Here is a 23,152-nt window from a genome sequence, read left to right on the forward strand (position 1 = left end):
CTGTCCTTCAGTCTCTGCCTTTCATTGTGTCAGACCATGTGGTAGCAAGTTTTTTGTGTGAAAGGTTCTCTGGAGGCAGATTTGAACCTATTCCAACAGCAGGATTCAGCTAATCCTCATGGTGGAATAAGGTGACAGAATCCCTCCTGCAGCTGTGGGATTCAGGACTGAACTGGAGGCCAAGGATACCACCTGGAAAGGTGTCAGGCTGCTGCGCTGGCTAGATTCCTGTACCTAAGCCACTGCAGCTGAATATTGCTCATTTCATTCACGAAATATTACCTCTTTATTTTTAAGTTTATTTTGAGAGAGAGAGAGAAAGAGAGAGTGAGGAGGGACAGAGAGAAAGGGAGAGAGAGCAAATCCCATGTGGGCTTCTCACTGTCCTCAGGGGGCTCCACGCAGAGCTCAAACCCATAAATCATGAGATCACGACCTGAATTGAAACCAAAAGTTGAATGCTTAACTGACTGAACCACCAAGGTGTCCCATGAAATACTGTTTCTAATATTCCTAATGCAGATACATAAAGTTTAGAGTGCTGACCTAGATAAAGATAGTTCAAGGGTCTGTGGTTCAAATTCTAGGTAACTATCATGGGTTATTTATGATTTGGGCTGCTTAAACATTAACCAGTTTTCAGTCTATCTATCTGCCTGGCATCTATCTATCCTCATTTATCTCTCCTCTATCATTATCAGCATCATAATCATCATGATCATGATCATCAAATCTATCCATCTATCTATAACTCACACTGTATAGATTCATGAGATATTAAATTGCCATGAAGCTTCTACTTCCCTTTTGTTTCATTGTTTTTCCTCCCTCCCTCCTTTCTTCCTTCACTTTTCTTCTTCCTCTTTCCCTCTCTCCTGTTTTTTTCTTCCTTCCATCTTTTCCTCTTTTCTTTCTCTAAATCTCTGTCTCTTTCAACAAGTGATCATTGAATGAATTCTTGAGGAGTCAGAAGACCTGGACTGGAAACCAACCATAATCATGTTATTAGTAGTTGGGTGACCATTGATCTTGATTTGCCTGGGGGTGAGGGGTTCTCCAGGATCTGAAATGTCCTGTATTCAAGTGGGAATAGTCCCAGGCAAACTGGTATGGATACTAACCCTACTTGTAACCCTGAATTATTTAACTTCTAAAGCTCAGGTCTCTTACCTTTAAAACAGGATGTGATGATACCTACCTAATAATGTTGTGATGAGAAACTAGTAAGAGTTTATATAAAGTGTGTGAAACATGATGTCACAATGTAGAGGACACTTCATTTCCTTGGCATCAGCTTTTTCCCCAAGGGAAAGACCTGCTGGCTGGATGAATAATTTGATACGCATTTCAAGTAGAGATAAAATGACGTGGAGGCACGAATGAAGGGAAATTAATGGCACATGACCTGTTCCCTAAGGGGGATTGGATGGGGTGGCAGCCTCGCTTTGTCTTGCTGAGTGGACTTCATGCTCAGGTCTGGATAAGAGGATAGGATAATTTCTGGAAGCTCTATGCATGAAGATGGTCATATCATGAGAACTGAAACGTCTAGTGTGGAAATGGATGAAGTCTTACGTGATACGTGATGTGTTTTTCCATCTTCCTCTGAAATTGTTCCTAAAGAACATGTATCATGCCTTCATGTGCTTACGGTTACGTCTTATTTTGATGGTGATGGAGAACAGAGAGGCACAAGACAAGAAGAGAGGCTGCCCCCTGAAGGGTAATGACAGTGCTTATCTCGTAGGTCTGTCACGAGGATGACACGGCCTTTTGTGTATGTGACATGCTGTCCAGAGAAAACTCACAAAACAGTGCCTGGTACATTTTAAGTACTCTGTGAATGTTCTTTTTTTTTTGTTTCATTATTATTATTTAACTATTAATTATTATTATTATTATTATTAGATAGCCTGCTCTCAATCAACACTAATTTCCTTCCCTTCTCTTGGGCCTTGCCCCACTCTCTGCACATCCTGTTTTTAATTAGCTCTCAGTGTTGGATTAAAATCTAGATGCTGTTTTTGCAGAAACCTCAAAAACCCTGGGTTATGTAACCCTTGTCTGTGTTGGAGATACCGCCTCTCCTCAGCTCAGCAGGGTCCTGACAAAGTCCCTCTGCATGGGGCCCGAGCTGATTATTTTCAGAGGCCCCATATTCTCTTTCTCAGCATTCCCCAGGCTTGGTCTCAGACATGGTTGAATCTCATATATTTTTATAACTGCTTGGTTCTCTTTTTTCTAAATTGGAGGAGAGGAAGTGAAAATAAATTTGGTAAAGACATTCCAGCCGATATGTAGAGCAGAAAAAATAAGTAATTTTTGGTAGTTATTGGTGTCCTGGATAGAAACTAAGTCTTTTGACCTCCAAGATCTCATAGGTCAAGCATCCACATTCAAAGCCTCATGAATAATTGAAGTAATTATGGAGATAGTTCTGTTAGAAATCCCACTTGATTTATACAGCTTCTGGTTGTCTCACTTCTGGGTTATTCATTCAGAACTGCCCCTAGATAAAAATGACAGCTTCAATTACCCAAACCCCAGATCTGTGTATCAATGCCTATAAATTTGAGTAATTTAAAGAGTGCCTCTTTCAGTCAAACCTGGAATATATTGTGATCACATAAGAATCTCAAATGTTTTTATATCCTACCCCAAACTCCCCTTTTATAATGGCTAAGTTATCACTAGACAGTTCTAGAATGCTACCGTTAAAAGCTTAAATGATGGTGAGTGAATCATACCCAGTCAACAATGCAAGGTCAAGCTAGACTTTATATGGTCCTATATTAGTCTTGGTAGAAAGGAGTTCCAGGGAGAGGCGGCCCAAATACTATTTAGAAAAAAATAAATTTTCCTTAGAAAAGGAATCTATCTAGACAATGAGAGCTACTGGATACTTTTTCTTTTTTTTAAGCTTTGCAGCATAGTAGCTAAAGAATTCTTGCATAGAATTGGATGAGGTTGCCCATCCATTCATGTTTTTCGGTGTTTAATGTAAATGAAGTATTTTCGAGGCATAAAAATGCTTTTTAAGTATTAAACCTAATTCATCAGTCAGAATGGTTTCCTCTGCTGTGTTGAAAATCAACCTGGCCATTCATGCATGCCTACAGTCAGAATTTCTGACATCCGAGAGAAATATGGAAACACAGAAAGATCTTTTAAGTGTTTCCTTATGCTTGTATACAACAATTAAATAAAAGCACTTTTATACTATTAGTTATGTAAAGTTATATGAAGAATGGGGCTCATCTTCTTCATGTATAGAAAAATACCTATACTCAAATAAAATATTTGTTATTCTCAACCACTTTTAAAAAAATTAATGTTTATTTATTTTTAGAGAAAGACAGAGTGCAAGGGGAGGAAGGGCAGAGAGAGAAGGAGACACAGAATCTGAAGCAGGCTCCAGGCTCCTAGCTTGTCAGCACAGAGCCCAATGTGGGGCTTGAACCCATGAAGGGTGAGATCATGGCCTGAATCGCTTAATCCAGGTGGCCCTCAACCACTTTCCAATAAAGTCATCCTAGCAGGTTTGTCTTACACAGTCGTTCTAATGCTTCTCTCTCTCTTTCTCTTTTTATTTTTAAGTAATTGACCAATTAGTTTTATAATTTAGTTAACATATAGTGCAATATTGGTTTCAGGAGTAGAATTCAGTGATAGTGATTCATCACTTACATACAACACCAGTGCTCATCACGAGTGCCCTCCTTAATGCCCAGCACTCATCAAACCCACCCCCCACCCGTCTTCCTCGATCAACCTTCAGTTTGTTCTCTGTAATTAAGATTCTCTTGTGGTTTGTTTCCCTCTCTTCTCTTCCCACCCTTCCCATATGTTCATCTGTTTTGTTTTTAAATTCCACATATGAATGAAATCATATGGTATTTGTCTTTCTCTGATTGACTTATTTCACTTAGCATAATACACTCTAGCTCCATCCACATCATTGCAATCTCTCTCTCTTTAAATTAATACTTTATTTCTTAGAGCTCTTTTAGGTTCACAGCAAAACTGAGGCAGAAATCCAGAGAGTTCCTACAAACCCCTGCATTCACACATGCATAGCTTCTCCCATTATCAGAATTTCACATCACAGTGACACATTTATTACAATTGATGAGCCTACAGTGACACGTCATAATCACCCAAAGTCCATAGTTTACGTTAGAGTTCACTCCTAATGTTGTAAATTCTGTGGGTTCAGACAAATGTATAATGACATGTACTCACTATTAAAGTATCATACAGTATGTTTTCACTGCTCTAAACATCCTCTGTGCTTAGCCTATTCAACCCCCCTAGGCCCCAGCAAAAAATTTTGCCTTTTCCAGAATGTTGTCACACGGTAGTTTAAGTCACACGGTATGTAGACTTTTCAGATTGGCCTCTTTCACTTAGTAACGTGCACATAGTGCTCCTCCATGTCTTTTTATGGCTTGATAGCTCATTTGTTTTTAGTGTTCAATAATATTTCACTGCCTGGACATACCACAATTTAGCTGTTCACCCATTGATAGGCGTCTTGGCTCCTTCCACATTTTGACAACTATGAATAAAGCTGTTATAAACATCTGCATGCAGGTCTTAGTCTAAACATATGTTTCCAACTCCTTTGGTAGATATCAAGGAGCACAATTGCTGGATTGTATGGTGAGGGTGTATTTAGCTTTATAAGAAACTGCCAAGCTGTGTTCCACAGTGCTGTACCATTTTGCGTTTCCATCAGTAATAAATGAAAGTTCCTGTTGATCTACATTCTCAGCAGTATTTGGCGTTGTCAGTGCCATTTTAATAGGTGTGGAGTAGTATCTCATTGTTGTTTTAATTTACATTTCCCTGACGACATATGATGTGGAGCATCTTTCTATACATTTGTTTGTCATCTGTATATCTTCTTGGGGGGAAGTGTCTTCAAAGTCTATTGCCCATTTTCAAATTGAGTTTTTTGTTTTGTTTTCTTTTTTTTAAATTTTTCTTTATTTTTTAAATGTCTATTTTTGAGAGAGCAATTTTTAAATTTAATGAAGTCCAGCTTATCAGTTACAAAGTCTAACTTATCACTTACTTCTTTCATAGATCAATCTTTGGTTGTAGCTAGAAGTTATTGCCATACCCAAGATTATGGATGCTATATCTTATAACTAGATAGTTTTACATTTGACATTTGAGATCCATTTTGAGATGATTTTTGTGAAGGGCATATGTCTAGATTCATTTTGCTCCATGTGACTATCTAGTTGTTCCAGACCCATTTGTTGAAAAGACAATTTTTGCTCCATTATATTGCTTTTGCCACTTCGTCAAAGATCAGATGACTGTATTTGTGTGGGTCTATTTCTGGGCTCCCTATTCTGTTCCATTGATCTGTTTGCCTATTTCTTTTGCCAATAGTATCTACCTTTTATTTTGTTAAAAACACATTTTGGTTTCATACATCTCTCCCTAAAAATGCAAACAATTTGTGAGTGATGACATTTTACTTGCTAGAGAAAATTAAAGATCTATAAAAAATGAACTGGAGAAGACAAAAATGTATTTGGGGTACTATCTTTCATGTCTGAAAGGAGTGTGATTTTATTAAGGGCTCAGTGCTGATACAAATGAAACACAAGAGATTGGTTTACCTGACAATTCAGTCTGAGAATTATATAAATATTTCTGTTTTTTAATAAGAATCTACTTAACATGTTTGGGAATACTAAAAACTACAAGCATTAAGAGAAAGAAAAACATAGGCTGGGGGATAATATTTACAAAAGACACATCTGATAAAGGACTAGTATTCAAAAATACAAAGAACTCTTAGAACTTAACAAAAAGAAAATAAACAACTTGGGGCGCCTGGGTGGCTCAGTCAGTTAAGTGTCTGACTTCAGCTCAGGTCATGATCTCATGGTTTGTGAGTTCGAGCCCTTCTGTGGGCTCTGTGCTGACAGCTAGCTCAAAACCTGGAGCCTGCTTCAGATTCTGTGTCTCCCCTCTCTGCCCCTGCCATGATCATGCTCTGTCCCTCCTGTCCCTCAATTATAAATAAATATTAAAAAAAATTTTTTTAAAAAGAAAATAGGGGCGCCTGGGTGGCTCAGTCGGTTAAGCCTCCGACTTTGGCTCAGGTCAGATCTCACGTTTGTGGGTTCGAGCCCCGCATCGGGCTCTGTGCTGACAGCTAGCTCAGAGCCTGGAGCCTGCTTCCGGTTCTGTGTTTCCTTCTCTCTCTCTGCCCCTCCCCCTCTCATGCTCTGTCTCTCTTTGTATCAAAATAAATAAAACATTAAAAAAAAAGAAAGAAAAAAAGAAAATAAACAACCTGATTAGAAAAGTAACAAAAGACCTGAATAGACATTCTTCACCAAAAAAGATATATGGATGACAAACCAACCTGTGGAAAGATGTTCAATATCGTATGTCATTAAGGAATGGCAAATTAAAATGAGATACTACTCCAGTCCTATCAAAATGACCAAAATCCGAAACACTGACAACACCAAAGGCTGACGATTCCTGGAGCAACAGGAATGCTCATTCATTGCTGGTGAGAATACAAAATGGTAAAGCCATTTTGGAAGACAGTTTGGCAGTTTCTTACAAAACTAACCATACTCTTACCATGTAATCTAGCAATCGTCCTCTTTGGTATTTACCCAAAGTTGTAGGAAATGGACGGCCACAGAAAAACTGTGCATGGATGTTTATGGCAGCTTTATTCTTAATTGTCAATGTTTAGAAGCAACTTTGGTGTCTTTCGGTAGGTAAAAGGATAAACTGTGATGCATTTAGACAATCAAATATTGCTCAGTGATCAAAATAAATGAGATATTAAGCCATGAAAAGATATGGAGGAAACTTAAATGCATATTTTTAAGTGAAAGAATTCAATCTGAAAAGGCTCCATACTATATGGTTCCAACTAAATGAGTCTCTGGAAAAGACCAAGCTATAGAGATAGGAAAAAAGAACTATCGAGACAGTAAAAATATCTGGTACCAGGGGTTAGAAAGAAAAATGTGTAGGCAGAGCACTGAAGACTTTTAGGGCAACGCAACGATGCATAGTATAATGGTACTGTCGATGATAGTATTGATGATAGTATAATGGTGGATACCTGTCATTATACATTTGTCCAAATCCATAGAATGTACAACATCAAGAGTGAACACTAATAATGTATACTGTGGGCTTTGGGTGATAATTGTATGTCAGTGTGGGTTCATAGATTTTTTTTTAATGTCTTTATTTTATTTTGAGAGACAGAGCAGAGAGTGAGCAAAGAGAGAGGGAGACGCAGAATCTGAGCAGGCTCCAGGCTCTGAGCTGTCAGCACAGAGCCTGACGCGGGGCTCGAACCCACAGACTGCGAGATTATGACCTGAGCCGAAGTCGGACGCTCAACCGACTGAGCCACCCAGGTGCCCCTATAGATTTTAAGAAATGTGCCACTGTGGTATGGGACATTGATAGTGGGGGAAATTGTGCACTTGTGGGGACAGGGGTGATGTGGGAACTCAATACTTTCCCCTCACTTTTTCGGTGTACCTAAAACTGCTCTAAAAATAAGCTTACTAATTAGAAAAATAAAATAAAACTACTAAGCATATATTTATTCTAAAATCTTCTTGAGAGAAAAAAACAATTTATATATAGTAAGTATGTAAATATGTCATAAATTTTATTCATAAGTGAAAAACAACATTCTCTTTAGTGAGCTATGTTTTGGCTGGCATTATACTATAAACTTTAGATATTTACTTAATGCTAATTATAACAATACACTGAAAGGAATTTATAAGCAACAAAATATGTCTTATGCCTGTATTTCCCTCTCCCCTCTATTCCTTTTTTTCTCCTTTCCTTCCTTTTCTACTTTCTCCTATCCTCATTTTTTTCTCATAACAAAGCTAAAAGTTCAGTGTTTGAAAAATGAGAATATTCATGTTCGCATTTTCTGTTAAGAAGTGAACCCATCCAAAATCTCAGGAGAAAGATCTTCTTGTTGAAGACTTCTCAACCAGAAGTCCATGTTAATATGCATACTTTTCAGAAGGCTCATGCTTTGTGGTTTTTGTGTTCCTAAAATAAAATGACATATTGGGAATTGGATACAAATAGCTCATCTAATGAGCAGTTTTCTGTCTTGAATATCATGAGGATAATCAAGGAAGTGACCAATTATCTTGGCTTAATATTATATACTTTAAAAAATGAGTGGTTTTTGAGTACATCTGGGCATATTTTTGTTGTAAGAGGGAAATATATGTGACCTGACCCTACTGTCTTTGTATGTATGAGTCTATGTTTTAGACTTTTCAACAGTGTTTTATAAACTGGAAGTTTTGACTTATTAGTGGGTCATAACATCAATTGAGTCGATTGCAACCAGTGCCTTTTTTTAAAAGATTGAATAAAAGCTATCAGAATATATGGCCTTTAGGAAGGGTAAGTAATAAAACATGAAGCCTTAGTTTCAGGATTAGTTATTGAGTTAAGGTATACATTATATAGATATTTAATTGTGGCTTGCAAGCAACATAGATTGAGAACCACTATTTTAGATCATTCATGTCTCCTTTATCCATTAAGAATAAAAAGTAATAACAATGCCATTACCTTAAATGTACCCAGTTACTCTTTCTTCCTACAGACTCTCAGTACTCTCATATAATGACATATCATTTATAGTGACAGTGGTCTTATATGCAATGCAGAGAGCAGCTGCCACAGATGGGATATAGAAGGCCATGAAAGACTCATGTGAGGATTGTGAGTGAGCTTGGCCAGAAAGCCTGTAAGTGGATGTGCACGAGTATGAAGGTGGAGATGGAGCTAATCCCCCCACTTTCTCCTTAACTGCATGTAGCCCTTTGCACCACCTGCCCAAAGTGTGAGCTCAATGTTTTAAATAAATCTGGCACAAAGGAGAAATATCCAAACCCTCTAGAAGTTGTAAAGAAGCCTGGAGATTCAAGTGTGCATAAATATTCTGCTCCAGTAGTTCTTGGGTTTTACTTGTGCAACCTCTAAGGATGATCATTAATGCTTAAGTGGGTGTTATCTTCGTGAAAGGTTAATTTAGCAAGAGACGAGAAAGACAATTTCTGTGACATTCATCAGACTATGGATTACAGTGTCCCACTGAGGTTCATGCTGCTCAGCAAAAACCAAGAGATGCTTCAAACAAAGAAGATGTCTCCACCCATAATGATGACTGTTTCTCAACTGTTTCAGTAACTACCACCCAGCATAGAACTCTTCTGTGAATATTGGTGTTCACTCCCCAAATGAGTGGTTTGCTCCTTAAGAGTTCATGACTCCTCTTTCACCTGTAGCACCCCCTAATTGACAAGCTTTGGCACATCTTTAAATAAGTGGCTGGTGGTCACTGGTGAAAGAACACCTTAGGATCAATAAACAATTGGGGCTCCATGGTAAGTGCTGAACAGAGGAGAGAGGCAGAGCAAGGGCATAGTAATACAACCAGTGGCTAGAAGCAGGCTATACCTATACCTGTGTTTCCCTATACCACCAAGCCATGCTTTGATGCCAGCTAAATGTCCCACAATTCAACAATCGACTCAATTCTGACACTGTCTACCTGTACATAGTGTCAGATTCCAAAGGTTAAGGGCTCAGTCCCACAATATTGCCCTGCTCCCTTCCTGCTTGAACAGAAATTGCATGCCTAGGTTATCACCTGTGCTTCTGGCTATAAATTGAAGGTTCCAAAGACTCTCTTCTTGCGTTCAATTAATTTGCTAGACTGAATGACAGAACTGAGAAACATTTTTCTTACTCGATTACTGGTTTGTTATAAAAGGATATAACTCAGAAACAGCCAGATGGAAGAGACACATAGGGCAACATATGAGGAGGGTTTGGAGTTCCATGCCTTCTCCAGGCATGCCACTCTTCCCAAATCTCCAAGTGTTCAGGAACATGGAAGCTCTCTGAACCTAGTCCTTTGAGTTTTTGTGGAGGCTTCATTACGTAGACATGGTTGATAACTCACTGACTATTGACATTGATTCAATCCCTAGCCCATCGCCCCTCTCTGAAGGTCTAATCACATGATTGGTTCCCTGGCAACCAGCCCCCATCCTTAGATAATGTATGAGGCATTCCAAAGTCACTTTTTACCACTTAGGAAATTCCAAAGGTTATAGAAACTCTTTAGAATGGAGAGGAAGACCAAATATGTGTCTTTTATTATAAATTACAATATCACAATCCATTATCTCCACCCAACCCTTTAAAGGTGTATTCATCACACGTGCAATTATCTCCACTTTATAGAGAAGAAAATTGATACTCAGAGAATTGAAGTAATTTGCTCAAGCTCACCCAGTGGCACAGCAGCTAAACTGAGATTCTACATGGGCCTTGCTCTTTTTGAGCCCTGGTCTCTTCTACTAAAGAAAGATAATGATACCTCTATCATTGATTTGTGAGACTTCATTTGAGTGGGGGAAGTTGCAGGAAGCATTGAGTCAGTGTCTGGCACACAGACAAGCCAGTAGGTTGGTTTCTGCCTAGAGCGAGTATTTCTTAACCTTAAGTGTGTGAATCAGTAGTTGAAGACTACAGACCATGTCCAGGCTCACCCAGAGACTTGCTGGGTGGAGATGTATATTGAGTGTTGCAAATAGTTACCCCTTGGATGGCCCTCAGGCCTGAAGGTCTACCAACAGAAGGATGGACCCCGGAAGGAAGCCTTGTGCAGGTCTTGAAAGTGGACTTGGGCAGTATTTGAGCAGCAAACTCCAGGGTGCTGGGGCATAGCTAGGAGGTGGTTCCAGGTTCTGGGTGAGCACAACTGTGCACTCCCCACAGTAGGCTGATGGGGCACAGCTGGAAGTGGGGCAGCACAAGACCATTTGGAGTTCATGGCCTTGATCCCCAGGCAGGAATGTATGTGAAGATGGGGGATTAGCCAATCTGAATGTGAGCAGGCACAGAGAATGGAAGGGCAGGAAGAAAGAGAGGGGGTTGTCTGGAATGGGTGTGTGGTTCACTTGGCTTCTGTGCCAGCCTCCCTGGATGATGTGGTCTCTGCCTCCTGCTGGAAGATACTGGAAGGGAAGTCCATGCTTGGAAGCAGGCAGAGGCAGGATGGCAGATATTGGGCTTGGTTGATCCCAGAGTACAATTTCATTAATGCCATCCAAATCAAGCCAAATAGGTTAATCTTGCTGGCGAATCTGCCTTATTTCTCACTAAAATAAAACTGATGTTAAAAAGTATTCTCTCAAAGGCATTGAGGGAAAACTTGAGGGGAAAAAGCATACCTACAGAATAACCTAGGCTATTAAAAGTAACACTGAGAAGAAATATCCTTAATGAACTCATGGAGGCCCATGTGACCTCTGGGGTTATTTGGAACACTTTGTCAAAAAGCTTAATTCCAGGAAAGAGTTTTTGTCTTTGAGCACCTTCTCAGAGAAAACACATGTTGATCACCGGGGCCCCAACGGCACACGATTTAGGAGCCCAGCCCTTGAGAAACATGTTGATTTTGAGATGATCTAAATGAAGATTTGTTGCATGGTCTTTTAGATTCATGCTCACATCCCATGGTATTATTAATTATTTTATAAGTAAAAGCTTGAAAACATTTTACTTGCCCCCTAAAAGCTTTTAAGTGAAACTGAATAGAGGGAGATTTCACTAAAAGAAATAATTAACTTTTTAAATCAAAATTCTACCAATGCAAATATTGAGACTCTTATTTTCATTAATTTGACTGAAAAGGTCTTAAAAAATGCATTAAGGTTCCACAGTGTTTCACTCTAATTGTAATTTATGTTTCTTTTCTCCTCTCACCTTTATCTTTCAGGCTTTCTTTTTCACTCTTTATTTCCACTTTACCTCTGAGCAGTGTACAAGTCATCACCTTTCTCAGTAACAGGGGTTGCGATAGTCAATAATTATGTGATTTTAAAAAATGACAAGTTCTTCTAATTGCTTTAGCTAATAAAATGACATAGAGCCGATCAGTTTGAAACATGCTGCTTAATTGCCTTTGCTAAAGATAGAGCTGGCTGGCATTACTTACAGTCTTTTAGCTTTGAAGAGGCAATTCAAGTGTTGGAGAAAATGACTCCGAAATCTTGAGAAAAAATGGCACTTAGGTTCTCTTCTTGTTGATAGGAGAAAGATATAAGCATATATTCAATACGACTTTGTTGAATAATCCCATAGTTTCATAAAAATCATTCTTTTCTAAAAGATAATAAAGCAGAGAAACAAAAGAAAAAGATAAATCAGATATGATGAAAATTTAAAAAAATGTGTACTTCAGAAAACCCCATCAAGAAAGTGAAAAGGCAACCCACAGAATGGGAGAAAATGCTGGTAAAGCATATGACTGGTGAGGGATTTGTATCTAGAACATATAAATGAGTCTTTAACTCAACAATAAAAAGAAAACTAGTCAAATTTTAAAACAGGCAAAGGAAATAGATATTTATTCAAATGGAGAAATAAATATTTCTCCAAAGAAGATGTACAAATGCCTGTTAGTGCTTGAAAAGATACTCAATATCATTAACCACTAGGAAAACACAAATCAGAACCACAACGAGATACCACTTCATACCCACCAGGATGGTTGGAATCAAAAGGACAGACAATAACTGGAGATGATGAGGATGTGGGAAGATCATTCTATACATTCTATACTATACACGGCTGAAGAAAATGTAAAATGGGGCAGCTGCTTTGGGAAACAGTTGGGCAGTTCCTCAATGATTAAATACAGGATTACATATGACCCAGCAATTCCACTCTCAAGTATATAGCCAAGAGAAATGAAAACATATGTCCACTCAACTTGTACATGAATGTTCATAGCAGCATTATTCATAATAGTTAAAAAGTGGAAAAACACAAATGTCTTTCCATGGATGAATGGATAAACAAAATTTAGTTTATTCTTGCAATGGAATATTATCTGGTATTATAAAGGAATGAAGTACAGATACATGTGGCAACACGGATAGACTTTAAAAACAGTATGCTAAGAGAAAGAAGCTAGTCAAAAATGGTCACATGTTGTATGGTTCTGTTTATATGAAATGTCCAGAATAGGTAGTAAAGATTACTATTTGTCCAGGGCTGAGGTGGTTGGGAAGAAATGGACAGTGACTACTCTTGGGTAATGGGTTTCTTTTTGGAGTATGAAAATGTTCTAGAATTAGATACTGGTAATGAGATATACAACTCAGTGAAAATACAAAAAAAAATTACATGCATGAAATTTTTGTAAATGGAACGAATGAATTGTATGGCATGTTGAGTACATCTCAAAAAGCTGTTATAAGAGGCACCTGGGTGAATCAGTCACTTGAGCTAACTGCTATTGATTTCCACCCAGGTCATGATCCCAGAGTCGTGGCATTGAGCCCTGTGTCTGGCTCCGAACTGAACATGGAGCCCGCTTAAGATTCTCTCTCTCTCCCTCTATCCCTCTTCCCTGCTTGATCTCTCCTTCTCTAAAGAAAAATAACTGTTATAAAATAAGATAATTATCTTCTCTTAAATTTTTATTTTTGTATTTCAGAGCCTCCTTGGAGCTTTTTAAAGTAACAAATGCTCTTTTAACCAGCTAGCTTGAAAGAGATAGTTTTACTATTTCTACTATATTTTACATGTATATTTTCATCCTTTGCTTTTCTGCTCAATAGTAAAATTTAACTAAATCCATTTTATGATAAGCTCTATAGAGAAACCATAATTTTTTAATTAAAGAAATGTTTATTTATTTTGAGGGAGAGAAAGACAGAGTGTGAGCAGGGGAGGGGCCAAGAAAAAGGGAGATACAGAATCCAAAAAAGCCTCCAGGGTTCCAGCAGTCAGCACAGAGCCTGATGTGGGGCTCAAACTCATGAACCATGAGATCATGACCTGAGCTGAAGTCAGACGCTTAACCAACGGAGCCACCCAGGCGCCCCTAGAGCAACTATAATTCTAAGGGGATGCCTTTTTAATTTTTTTAGTGCTACCTGAGTATTTAATGTGAGTACTCAATCTGTTTGTTTCTTAGGAGTTCTAGGAAGAATTTAAATTTCAATCCACCCAATTCTCCCCATGTGCTATGTCACTCACCTGTCCAAGCTACCATTATTTGTTTCCCATTCAGCGTATCCCCCTAAGAGACCTCCCACATCCTGGCCTCAGTCCTGTCTATTCTTCACACTGAAGCTAAACATTTTAAAAAATGCAAATAGAATCATGTCCTTTCCCAGTCATAAAACTCTTCAATGATCTTGACTGTTGTCAAGATAAAGATGAGATGGTGGTCCACCAGGCTCTGTAGGGTGGGGCCTTGCATGTCTTTGCAAGACCATTGCCCACTCTCCTTCCCCACTCCAGCCAGGAGCCCCCCTGTTCCCAGGAAACACACACTTTGGCCACAGAGCTGTGCCACAAGTGGCCCCTACTCCTGCACTTCCAGGCTGCTGGTTATCTCCCACCAAATCTCAGGTCTCTCTAAGTTTGGTTTCTTGGCACAATGTTCCTTTCTGCCATAGCCCATATTCTTAATTTACAAGTATATATTCATTACTGAAGGGAAAGCAGGTGTTAAGAGTCAGAGACTGGACGCCAACCATCATATCACATCACCCGCTGAGTACACCACAGGATGTCCAAAACAGTAGAAGACTACAGGGAAGGCCATGATTGGCTCAGTGTCAGGGGAAAAGGGAAGGTCCCTTTCAATGGGGATGACATTCTGACAGGGTTCAGGAGGGTAGGTTTATTCAGGCAGGGTCTAGAGTTGGGAGACCATATACTAAGACACAAATGCATAAAAATATTGTGTTTAGGGAAAAGCAGGATTTCAGTGCGGTTGCCACATGGACACTGAGACAAGTGGGGAGTGCTGGGTGAGACAGGAAACAGGACAGGGATGCATTTGGAAGGTCAGGCTGGTCCCATGCTGCAAACAACTGTGTGGGCAATGGAAAGTCTCTGAGGATCTCTAACATGAAAATGGTTTCAGTAGGCTTTTGTGGTAGGAGGATGACCTTGGGAGAAGGGTAAAGGACAGGACAAAGGAAAGAGCCCTAAAGCAGGAAGACTAGTCCAACAGGGGAACAGTCTGGAACAGGAGGCCGTGTTCAGAGGCCCCAGTGAATTACTAGTAGGCCAGGCAGTGGAAGGCCGAGCAATCAGGCCCTGGCAATCCAACTGCCAAGTGATTCCAGCTTCAGAGAGCAAGCCAGACCTCTGGGCAGGCATCCTAGTGCCGTTTAGTCATCCTATGAATAAACGAAGGGAAAATGTCTCCTTTTCTTGTTAGGTTTAGAGAAATGTCTATCTTGCATCTAAAGAGGGTTCTATTTGTTTGCAAGGGTTAAATTCTCTGACTCGATTCCCCCTGTCATCTTATCTCTTTCCAAGGACACCATAAACAAAGTGACAGAATTAATCAGTATTAAAACTATACAAATGTTCTTTCATAGCAGCCTTGTTGGTCATTATAATAATGACTTTATAAACACAAATGTGCATACATATACATTCATATATGTATATAATTTGGTCAAAAGAGTGAACCACAACTTGAAGCGTGAAATATTTTCTCTGCTCCTAATAATTGCCTCTGCTAGGCTTTGTAGAATCTAACCTTTCCCACTGGATGGATGATACTTCTAAGTTCCTCTTAGTGTGATTCTATACATCTAATCCTATTCAGTTATTAAAACAGTCTGTTCTCAGATATTAAAACTTACTTCTAGCCAACCTACAACACTTTCCCCTGTTTTCCCAGTGCAGGCCATCTTTGTGGTTATAGAAGCCAGCCTGGGAATGAAGCTGGAGAGTGGTGTCATGCTTCTTGCTCCTTCTGCCCCTTCTTTTCCTTCTCTGGTATTGGGGAGGAGAGAAGGGAAAGGGATGGTGATCACCACGAATATGACTCATGATTCTGAGTCCATAGGCTCATGGTGTGTTGGTGCAGGTCCTGAGAGATTCATGGGGGAGGAATTCAGCTTCTAGCAGTTTCTCTGGGTTTTGGTGGTTGCTTGTCAAGCTCAGCATATCTTTCCTATGAAGCCTCTGTTGGCCGCTCTCTCTGCTTACTCAATTCTTTGACCCAGGTTGTGGTGGCTCTCATCAAAGTTACCCCATTTGTCCAATTATGGAGATTAGAGCTGTCGCCTGTGAACTGGGGTTTGACACACTGGTCCCAGATCCCTCATACCCCAATGCCATCTTGCCCTGTGCTCTTCCTTCTCTTCTGTAATACCAGGACTAGAGATCTAAGCCTGGTGTTGAGTAAATTTCCAATCAAGTTAAATGCTAAGTCCCCTTCTTGCAGATACGAGTGAGTATTAGAAATGATGTTTGTGGGTACTCCCTTCCCTCCCACTGAAGAGGGATGCACCCTCACTCACGTCAGGGGGAAAGGAAGTCTTGCTTCATGAATTGCTATCTTTTGCCATATTCGTGGGATTTGTCTGATAGCTTTCATGGCAAAGCTGTCAGCCGGGTCATCATCCCTTACTCCATGGCATGTGGGAATCTCAAGCAGAGATGGGGGCCTCTTTTGAACTAGATTCTGCAGACGTTAGTGACTTTATTATTGGTGGGGAGCCTTTATGCTGTAGGCCTCCTGTTTTCAGTGACCTCTAGGGGGCACTATTTGTAAGTGACTCACTATTTATAAGTCTCACTCCCACTTCTTTCTTTAGAGATGCCATTTCTCGTAACTGATGGTACTCTTTCCCAATTGCTCTTTTGAGCACTTAGATTCCAACATCTTCCAGGACAAGAGCAGAGGTCTTATTTCCTCTTTTCCATAGATTTGTTGATTCTTCCTCTTGTATTTTCAACTGCCATTTTTCCTACAGCTTGTAAGTATGCTCGACTCATGTTCAGCTTAAAAAGAAGACAAAAGAAGGGTACCTGGGTGGCTAAGTCAGTTAAGCCTTCGACTCTTGATTTCAGCTTAAGTCATGATCTCATGGTTCATGAGATTGAGCCCTGCATCAGGCTCTGTGCTGACAGCGTGGAGCCTGCTTGGGATTCTCTCTCTCCCACTTGCTCTCTGCTCCTCCCCCATCTCCCAAATTAATTAATTAATAAAAAGAAAAAAGAAAAAGTCCCTTTCTTGACCCTACATCACCCAGTACCGACTTCTTTATTTCATTTCTTTCCCCATGCAACAAGGTTCCCTGAAATGGTAGAGTACACTTTCTTCCCATTTGCTGGTCACTCTTCCATGCATTTTTCCAGTTATAGCAGAAATCTATTTTCATTGATAAATTTTGATACATACAGAAAAGCATTAAAAAGAAAATGAACATTTCCCAGCATCCTGTCACCACAGACAGCCATGTTTCTTGCTGTGAGGTGCTTCCTTTTCATCCTTTTGCAGCCATCCTCCAAGAGCCACCTTTCTCTTTAACCATCCGTTCTGTGTGCATTTTGCCTGCACACGTCCTTGACCCATCTAGCCCCCTCTTCCTCTCCCCTACCAGTTTTTAACTCATTTAGGGGAGAAACGGTGTTTACCTCATCTGTATCTCGAGCATTTAACATAAGATCTAAGACACAATAAATACCTAACTTTTCAAGATGTCTAGGATATGACTATGCATAAAACAAATACAAAACCTTGTTTATTTGGATGTACCAAGGCAGGAAGGATAAACAGCATCATCTTGAGGGCCAGTCATGATCCATTTGTGATGGCTTTCTGTGCCAGTTGTGTTGACAGCCATTGTGTGCCAGTCCCCGAAAGTGATCAGCAGTCCCTAGCCCCAGGAGAGGGAGGGGCCAAATAGTACCAGAGTATATCTGAATACTGTTGTTAAAGATAAACAATTTTATTAATTTTGAGTGAATACCATCCCTGTAGACAGGCCAAATGTGGTCCAATGGAGGATCTACCTCAATAATTAGGGGAGTTACTTGCATTTAGCATCTAAGCAGGGTCAGTCTTTGCATAGATGGTACCTGGAACACATAGTGGTGTTTGTGTGTCTTCCCCCAGTCCTGAAGCACTCCCTTGGGAACCCTATGTATGTATGCATGTTATTGCTTCTCAGATATTTCTTTTGTACACAATGAAAAGGTCAATGTTAACCCAGCTCCCTCTTGAATTATGGCAAGTTCTAAATGGACGAATCAGAATTAATGAGGTCATGGTAATGTCATTCATTTGCAGAGTTTTGTGCCCTTTTATCTGTTGAGCAGCAGTCTCTGTGTGTGGTGTTTATTTTTGTGTGAATGCCTGTGTTAGTGTTGCCTGTTTTGGAATGGAAACTATGAGGGGTCACAGACATCATCATTTTCGCTTCATCAAGAGTGGAGGTTAAATACGTGGGCTCCAGAGTGACGTTACTGGGTGTGACTCTGCTCTACCACGCCCCACTTTGGGCAAGTCTTTTAACCTTTCTAAACCTGAGTGTTTTTAACTGTGAAAAAGAGTTAATAAGGATGTTTAAGCAAGATCAGATATATAGGGTGCTTTTTTCTTTTTTAAAAATCACAGTGCTTGGCATGTAGTAAACATTGGCTGTATTTGCAGTGGTAGCATTGGGCCCACCCATTATAATAATATACACGTAAATGCTTAATAAGTATAACATGATATTATGCAATCCGAGTGCAGTAGCAGTTCTTAACTGGGGTTGATTTTACCTGCCAGGGGACATTTGGCAATATGGAGAAGTTTTGGTTGTCATAACTGGGAGGAGGTACTTTCTGCATCTTTTGAGTGGAGGCCAGGGATGCTGTTAAACAGCCTACAGTGGGGGCGCCTGGGTGGCTCCGTCGGTTAAGCGTCTGATTTCAGCTCAGGTCATGATCTCACGGTTCGTGGGTTCGAGCCCCGCATCGGGCTCTGCGCTGACAGCTAGCTCAGAGCCTGGAGCCTGCTTCAGATTCTGTGTCTCCTTTCTCTGATCCTCCCCTGCTCAAATTGTCTATGTCTCTCAAAAATAAAAAATGTTAAAAAAATTTAAAAAACCAAACAAACATCCTACAGTGGTACAGAATGGCCCCCAACCACACCGAATTATCCTGCCCCAAATGTCAACAGTCCCAAGGTCAAAAAACTCTGTGGTAAAGGTGTGAGATCACTTACAGGAGGCACTATGAAAATCCTGAACTAGGGGCACCTGGGTGGCTCAGTTGGTTAAGCGTCCGACTTCAGCTCAGGTCATGATCTCATGGTTCATGAGTTTGAGTCCTGTGTGCTGACAGCTTAGAGCCTGGAGCCTGTTTTGAATTCTGTGTCTCCTGCTCTTTCTGCCCCTCCCCCCACTCTGTGTCCCAGAATTGAATAAATGTTAAAAAAAAAAAATCCCGAGATACACAAAGAACATCTAAAACTAAGGTGTCTCATTCTTTTTTGACTAATACAAAAGTTTAACAGATTTTTACTTCTTTTTTGTAGCTATTTCTTGCCAGTAGGTACTACTACCTTCTAGAAGGTGCTAGCACCTTCCAATGACTCCAAACAATTTTGTCCAGTTGCTTTATAAGTATAAAATGTGCTTCTTGGCTATTCTGGTGCACTCACCTACATGGAGTAAAATTCGAAAAGTAAATTATTGGGCATAGAAGGTCTATCTGACTTCACGTTCTTTATATTTGTTATGGATTTTTTTGATAATTGCTGAATTGCCCACTTCCAGTGGAATCAAAGAAGAGAAGTTGCTTATTTGCCTATTCTTTTCATTGACCAGGGCCAGGTCACAGAAAAAACAGGATTGCATTTCTTAAAGGGTGATCCAAAGACCCTTTGCTCAGAATCACCAAGCATTCCAGTGCCAGGAGAATTCCTGTGTCTCACCTAAGATGTGCTGAGTCAGCATCTTTGGAGGCTAAGGCCAGGGAATCTATATTTTCCAAAAGATTCCTAGGGGCTCAAAGCTTTCTAATGTTTGCGAGGCACTGAAATACAATACAAGAGGTGGGAGGGGGCTGTGGTCTTGTTGTCTTAGTTTGTGTATCAGACAGTCTGTGAACCTGGGGCAGAATGTAGAGATCCCTAGAGGTCACTCGTTAAGCATTTTTCTTTAACTTTTGCCTGGAAAAGGACTTCAAACTATTCTGCACCTGAAGATAACTCATTCCATTTTTAATAAAGGAACCTGTTATTTGAGTCCTTGGTGAAACTGTTAGAAGAGAAAGGCTGTGGACAAAGACAAGCTGATTCTATATTTAGAATGTTCCGTGGGGCCGAGTCTGTGACAAATTCATTCTTGTTCCTCTTAGAATCACCTGGTTTGCGAAGCAGAGAACAGTTTACTAGATTCTAGCCCTTCAAGTCAGGTAAAACTTAGGGTTATTTATGTGTCCCTTAGGAAGGATGAAAGATGTAAAAGCCCATTTCTCTTCCTTCTTCACACATCAATTCTTAAGTTAAAATAACATCACACCTTTGGTTCTTATTTTATGAGTCGGTACACCTTTCCAAGTGCCAGTGTAAAGTCTACTCATGCTAATTGCTGATAGAAAATTAGATGTTTTGAGGGAAGAGTGGGAGGGAGGAGCACATTAATTCAAACCTAATTTGCATTCCCTTGCCCAGTTTGAATTGGGACCAATTTGCAAACTGAATTATCTCTCTCGCCTTGATAGGGTTTATAATAATGCTGAAAGTTTCTTAACTCATGGCAGTGCCTTTTTAATAAAGACACATTCACAGCTGCAGTCTTGGTGCCTTGTAACATATTGCTAATAATTGGGCTAATAAGATCTTTAAGTTAATTAAAAGGAAGGAAAAACCCATAAAGTCTGATGCAGCTCACACTGGTTGGTGTGTAATAGGCTGACCAAGCAAAACTGCAAAGAGGGGAAAGGATAAAACTTGTTCACTAGTCATTTACCAATGATGGTCCTCTTTTTTTTGGTTTTTGTAAAAAGTTACCACTTTCACATGTCTCTTAAAACAGCAGATAACCAGTTAACAGAATTACTCAATGCCTATTATCTTGTTTCTTTTTACAGAATTTCATGAGACAGCCAAGATGGTGACGCGTGGGTAACATACCACTTTGTAAGATTGACGTTCCGTGAGAGTCTGGGGCAAGACCAACTTCACTCCACAGGTCAGAGGGAACTTGAAAGATCTAGCCTGGCTTTCATGGTCCGGCTGCAGTGCTCGCAGTACCTCTTCATAAAAGGATTCCAGGACCAACACGATGAATAGTAATATGGTTTCCGTCTGATCTTTCAAAGGCCCTTCAAGCTTCTCTATTACAAGCCTGCCCTTTTGCATTCCCTGCGTGTCCTTTCTGCAGCTCAGCACAGAGTGGTAATCCTGGTTCCCCTGTGCTGAGGTGCTGGTGTTCTGTAACCTGAAGAGGGGTAGAACCCTTGCAATGGATGCTGACTTCAGTATGCTATCCAGACATCGGATAACAGAAGGGACAGATGCTAACTATGTACCATCTATTCGTTTGAAGATGGTAAGGTTCTGGTGTCTCTGCCTGGTTTGTGAGCCGACTTGAATGCCTACTGGTCTTCAAGTCCCTCAGGATATTAATCTTCTGGCCCAGGAGGACCCCAATATATGACTTACAGCTCTGAAGTTTTTTTTCCCTTCGTAAGAATCCAGATAATTCTGTTAGCACTATACCCAGCTTATCTTCCCATAAATCACAGTGGACTCTCTTCTGATCATTTCTCGTTTTGGTATCCTTCTTTAGTGATTGACTTCACCAAAAGAAGCATGTGCATGACATTCCAATATGAGCTTAAATTAAATTTAGGTCATTGACATTTTGAAATCCTACTTCACTCCCCACCGCCCCACCTCCCCATTCTGTGACTGTGAAATTGTTAGTGGATTAATAACAGGCAAATAAGCATTTGCACAATAATCCACATCTACTTCTCACTTATTGTGTACATATTCTATTTTCTAGCATCAGATTCTGATCTGAGCAGCTTTTGGTGACCTATCAGTTGTGGCAGAGGTATCCAGGTGTCCCTCAATGTCCATTCTCCCATTCTGTAGAAATATTTGTGATATAATCTCTACCTTGGAGCTTGGCCTTGGTTATTTCCCTTCCAGCTGACGACTGCCATGGGACTGAATTCCAGTTGATGAGGTGTACATTGAAACAGGTCGTCGACCTTCTGGAAAATGCCCTTACAGGAAGACAACATTTCTTTCTCCTCTGATTTTGTCCATTCTGCCAGCTGGAATGTGGATATTATGGCTGGAGCTATGGCAACCATCTTAGACAGAGGTGATCTAGGGAACAGAACCATGGATTGAGGAGCAACAAGAGAGAAGGAAATTGGATCCCTGGCACTGCTGAATGACACAGTCCCGGGCCACCTACCCGATGCCAACTTTTGTGAGAGAAAGATAAATATATTATCTGGTTTATTTTGGATTTTCTGTGATTGCCAGTCAAAATGAACACTAAGTAACTCATTAGTGTTCTTCTCAAAAAATTCCTTTACAAATCTGCTTCTTTATGTTTGGAATTCATTAAAAAAGGCCTAAGGCCATCATCTCACAGTTTGTTAAAATAAATTTTGAACATGAGACCCTGAGGTGTAAACATCGACTTAAGTATTCATTAAAGGGTGAGGGCACCTGGGAGGCTCAATTGGTTAAGCATCTGACTTTGGCTCAGGCCATAATCTCATGGTTTGTGGGTTTAAGGCCCGTATCAGGCTCTGTGCTGACAGCTCAGAGACTGGAGCCTGCTCAGATTCTGTGTCTCCCTCCTTCTCTGCCTCTCCCCCTTCAAAAATAAAGAAATATTAAAAAATTAAAAAGCATATTTACTAAAGGGTGATTTACTAACACATGATTTGTTTTAGAGACCATGGTCAATAATAGGGTTTCCCATATTGAAATCTTCTTTCTGAAGCTCGAGACTGGGAGGAAAATGGATCATAAACTTGTCTAGTTCTGGTTCTTTTTATGGGCACTATATTGATCTCTTTATATGAAGGAGAGGGAAGACAAGACAAGAGCAAAAATGTTGAAATCCTTTTCAATCTTGGTTAAACCAAATAAGAGTATACTATTGACCAGCAGTTTCTAGATAGGTATTGAGTATCTCTGTTATTCAATAATCCATGCCAGATTGTGTACAGGGCAATAAGACAGGGGACCTGTTTCTAAGAAGTGAAAATATAGTCAGGGAATGTCTCAGCTTAGGTTCTC

The 23,152-nt window shown here is 40.0% G+C and overlaps 1 long non-coding RNA gene across 1 annotated transcript; it reads right to left on the reverse strand.

The window, feature by feature from the left end:
* Positions 1-2,438: 2,438 nt before the first annotated feature.
* On the reverse strand, positions 2,439-22,156 carry LOC115286358. The gene is made up of 3 exons (XR_003906021.1): positions 22,007-22,156; positions 12,059-12,225; positions 2,439-2,509 (listed from the first exon to the last, which is right to left on the reverse strand). It is a non-coding gene; the product is annotated as an uncharacterized LOC115286358 (long non-coding RNA).
* Between the last annotated feature and the right edge of the window lie 996 nt (positions 22,157-23,152).

Source organism: Suricata suricatta, chromosome 3 (genome assembly GCF_006229205.1).
Source record: "Suricata suricatta isolate VVHF042 chromosome 3, meerkat_22Aug2017_6uvM2_HiC, whole genome shotgun sequence".
Lineage (NCBI taxonomy): Eukaryota > Metazoa > Chordata > Mammalia > Carnivora > Herpestidae > Suricata > Suricata suricatta.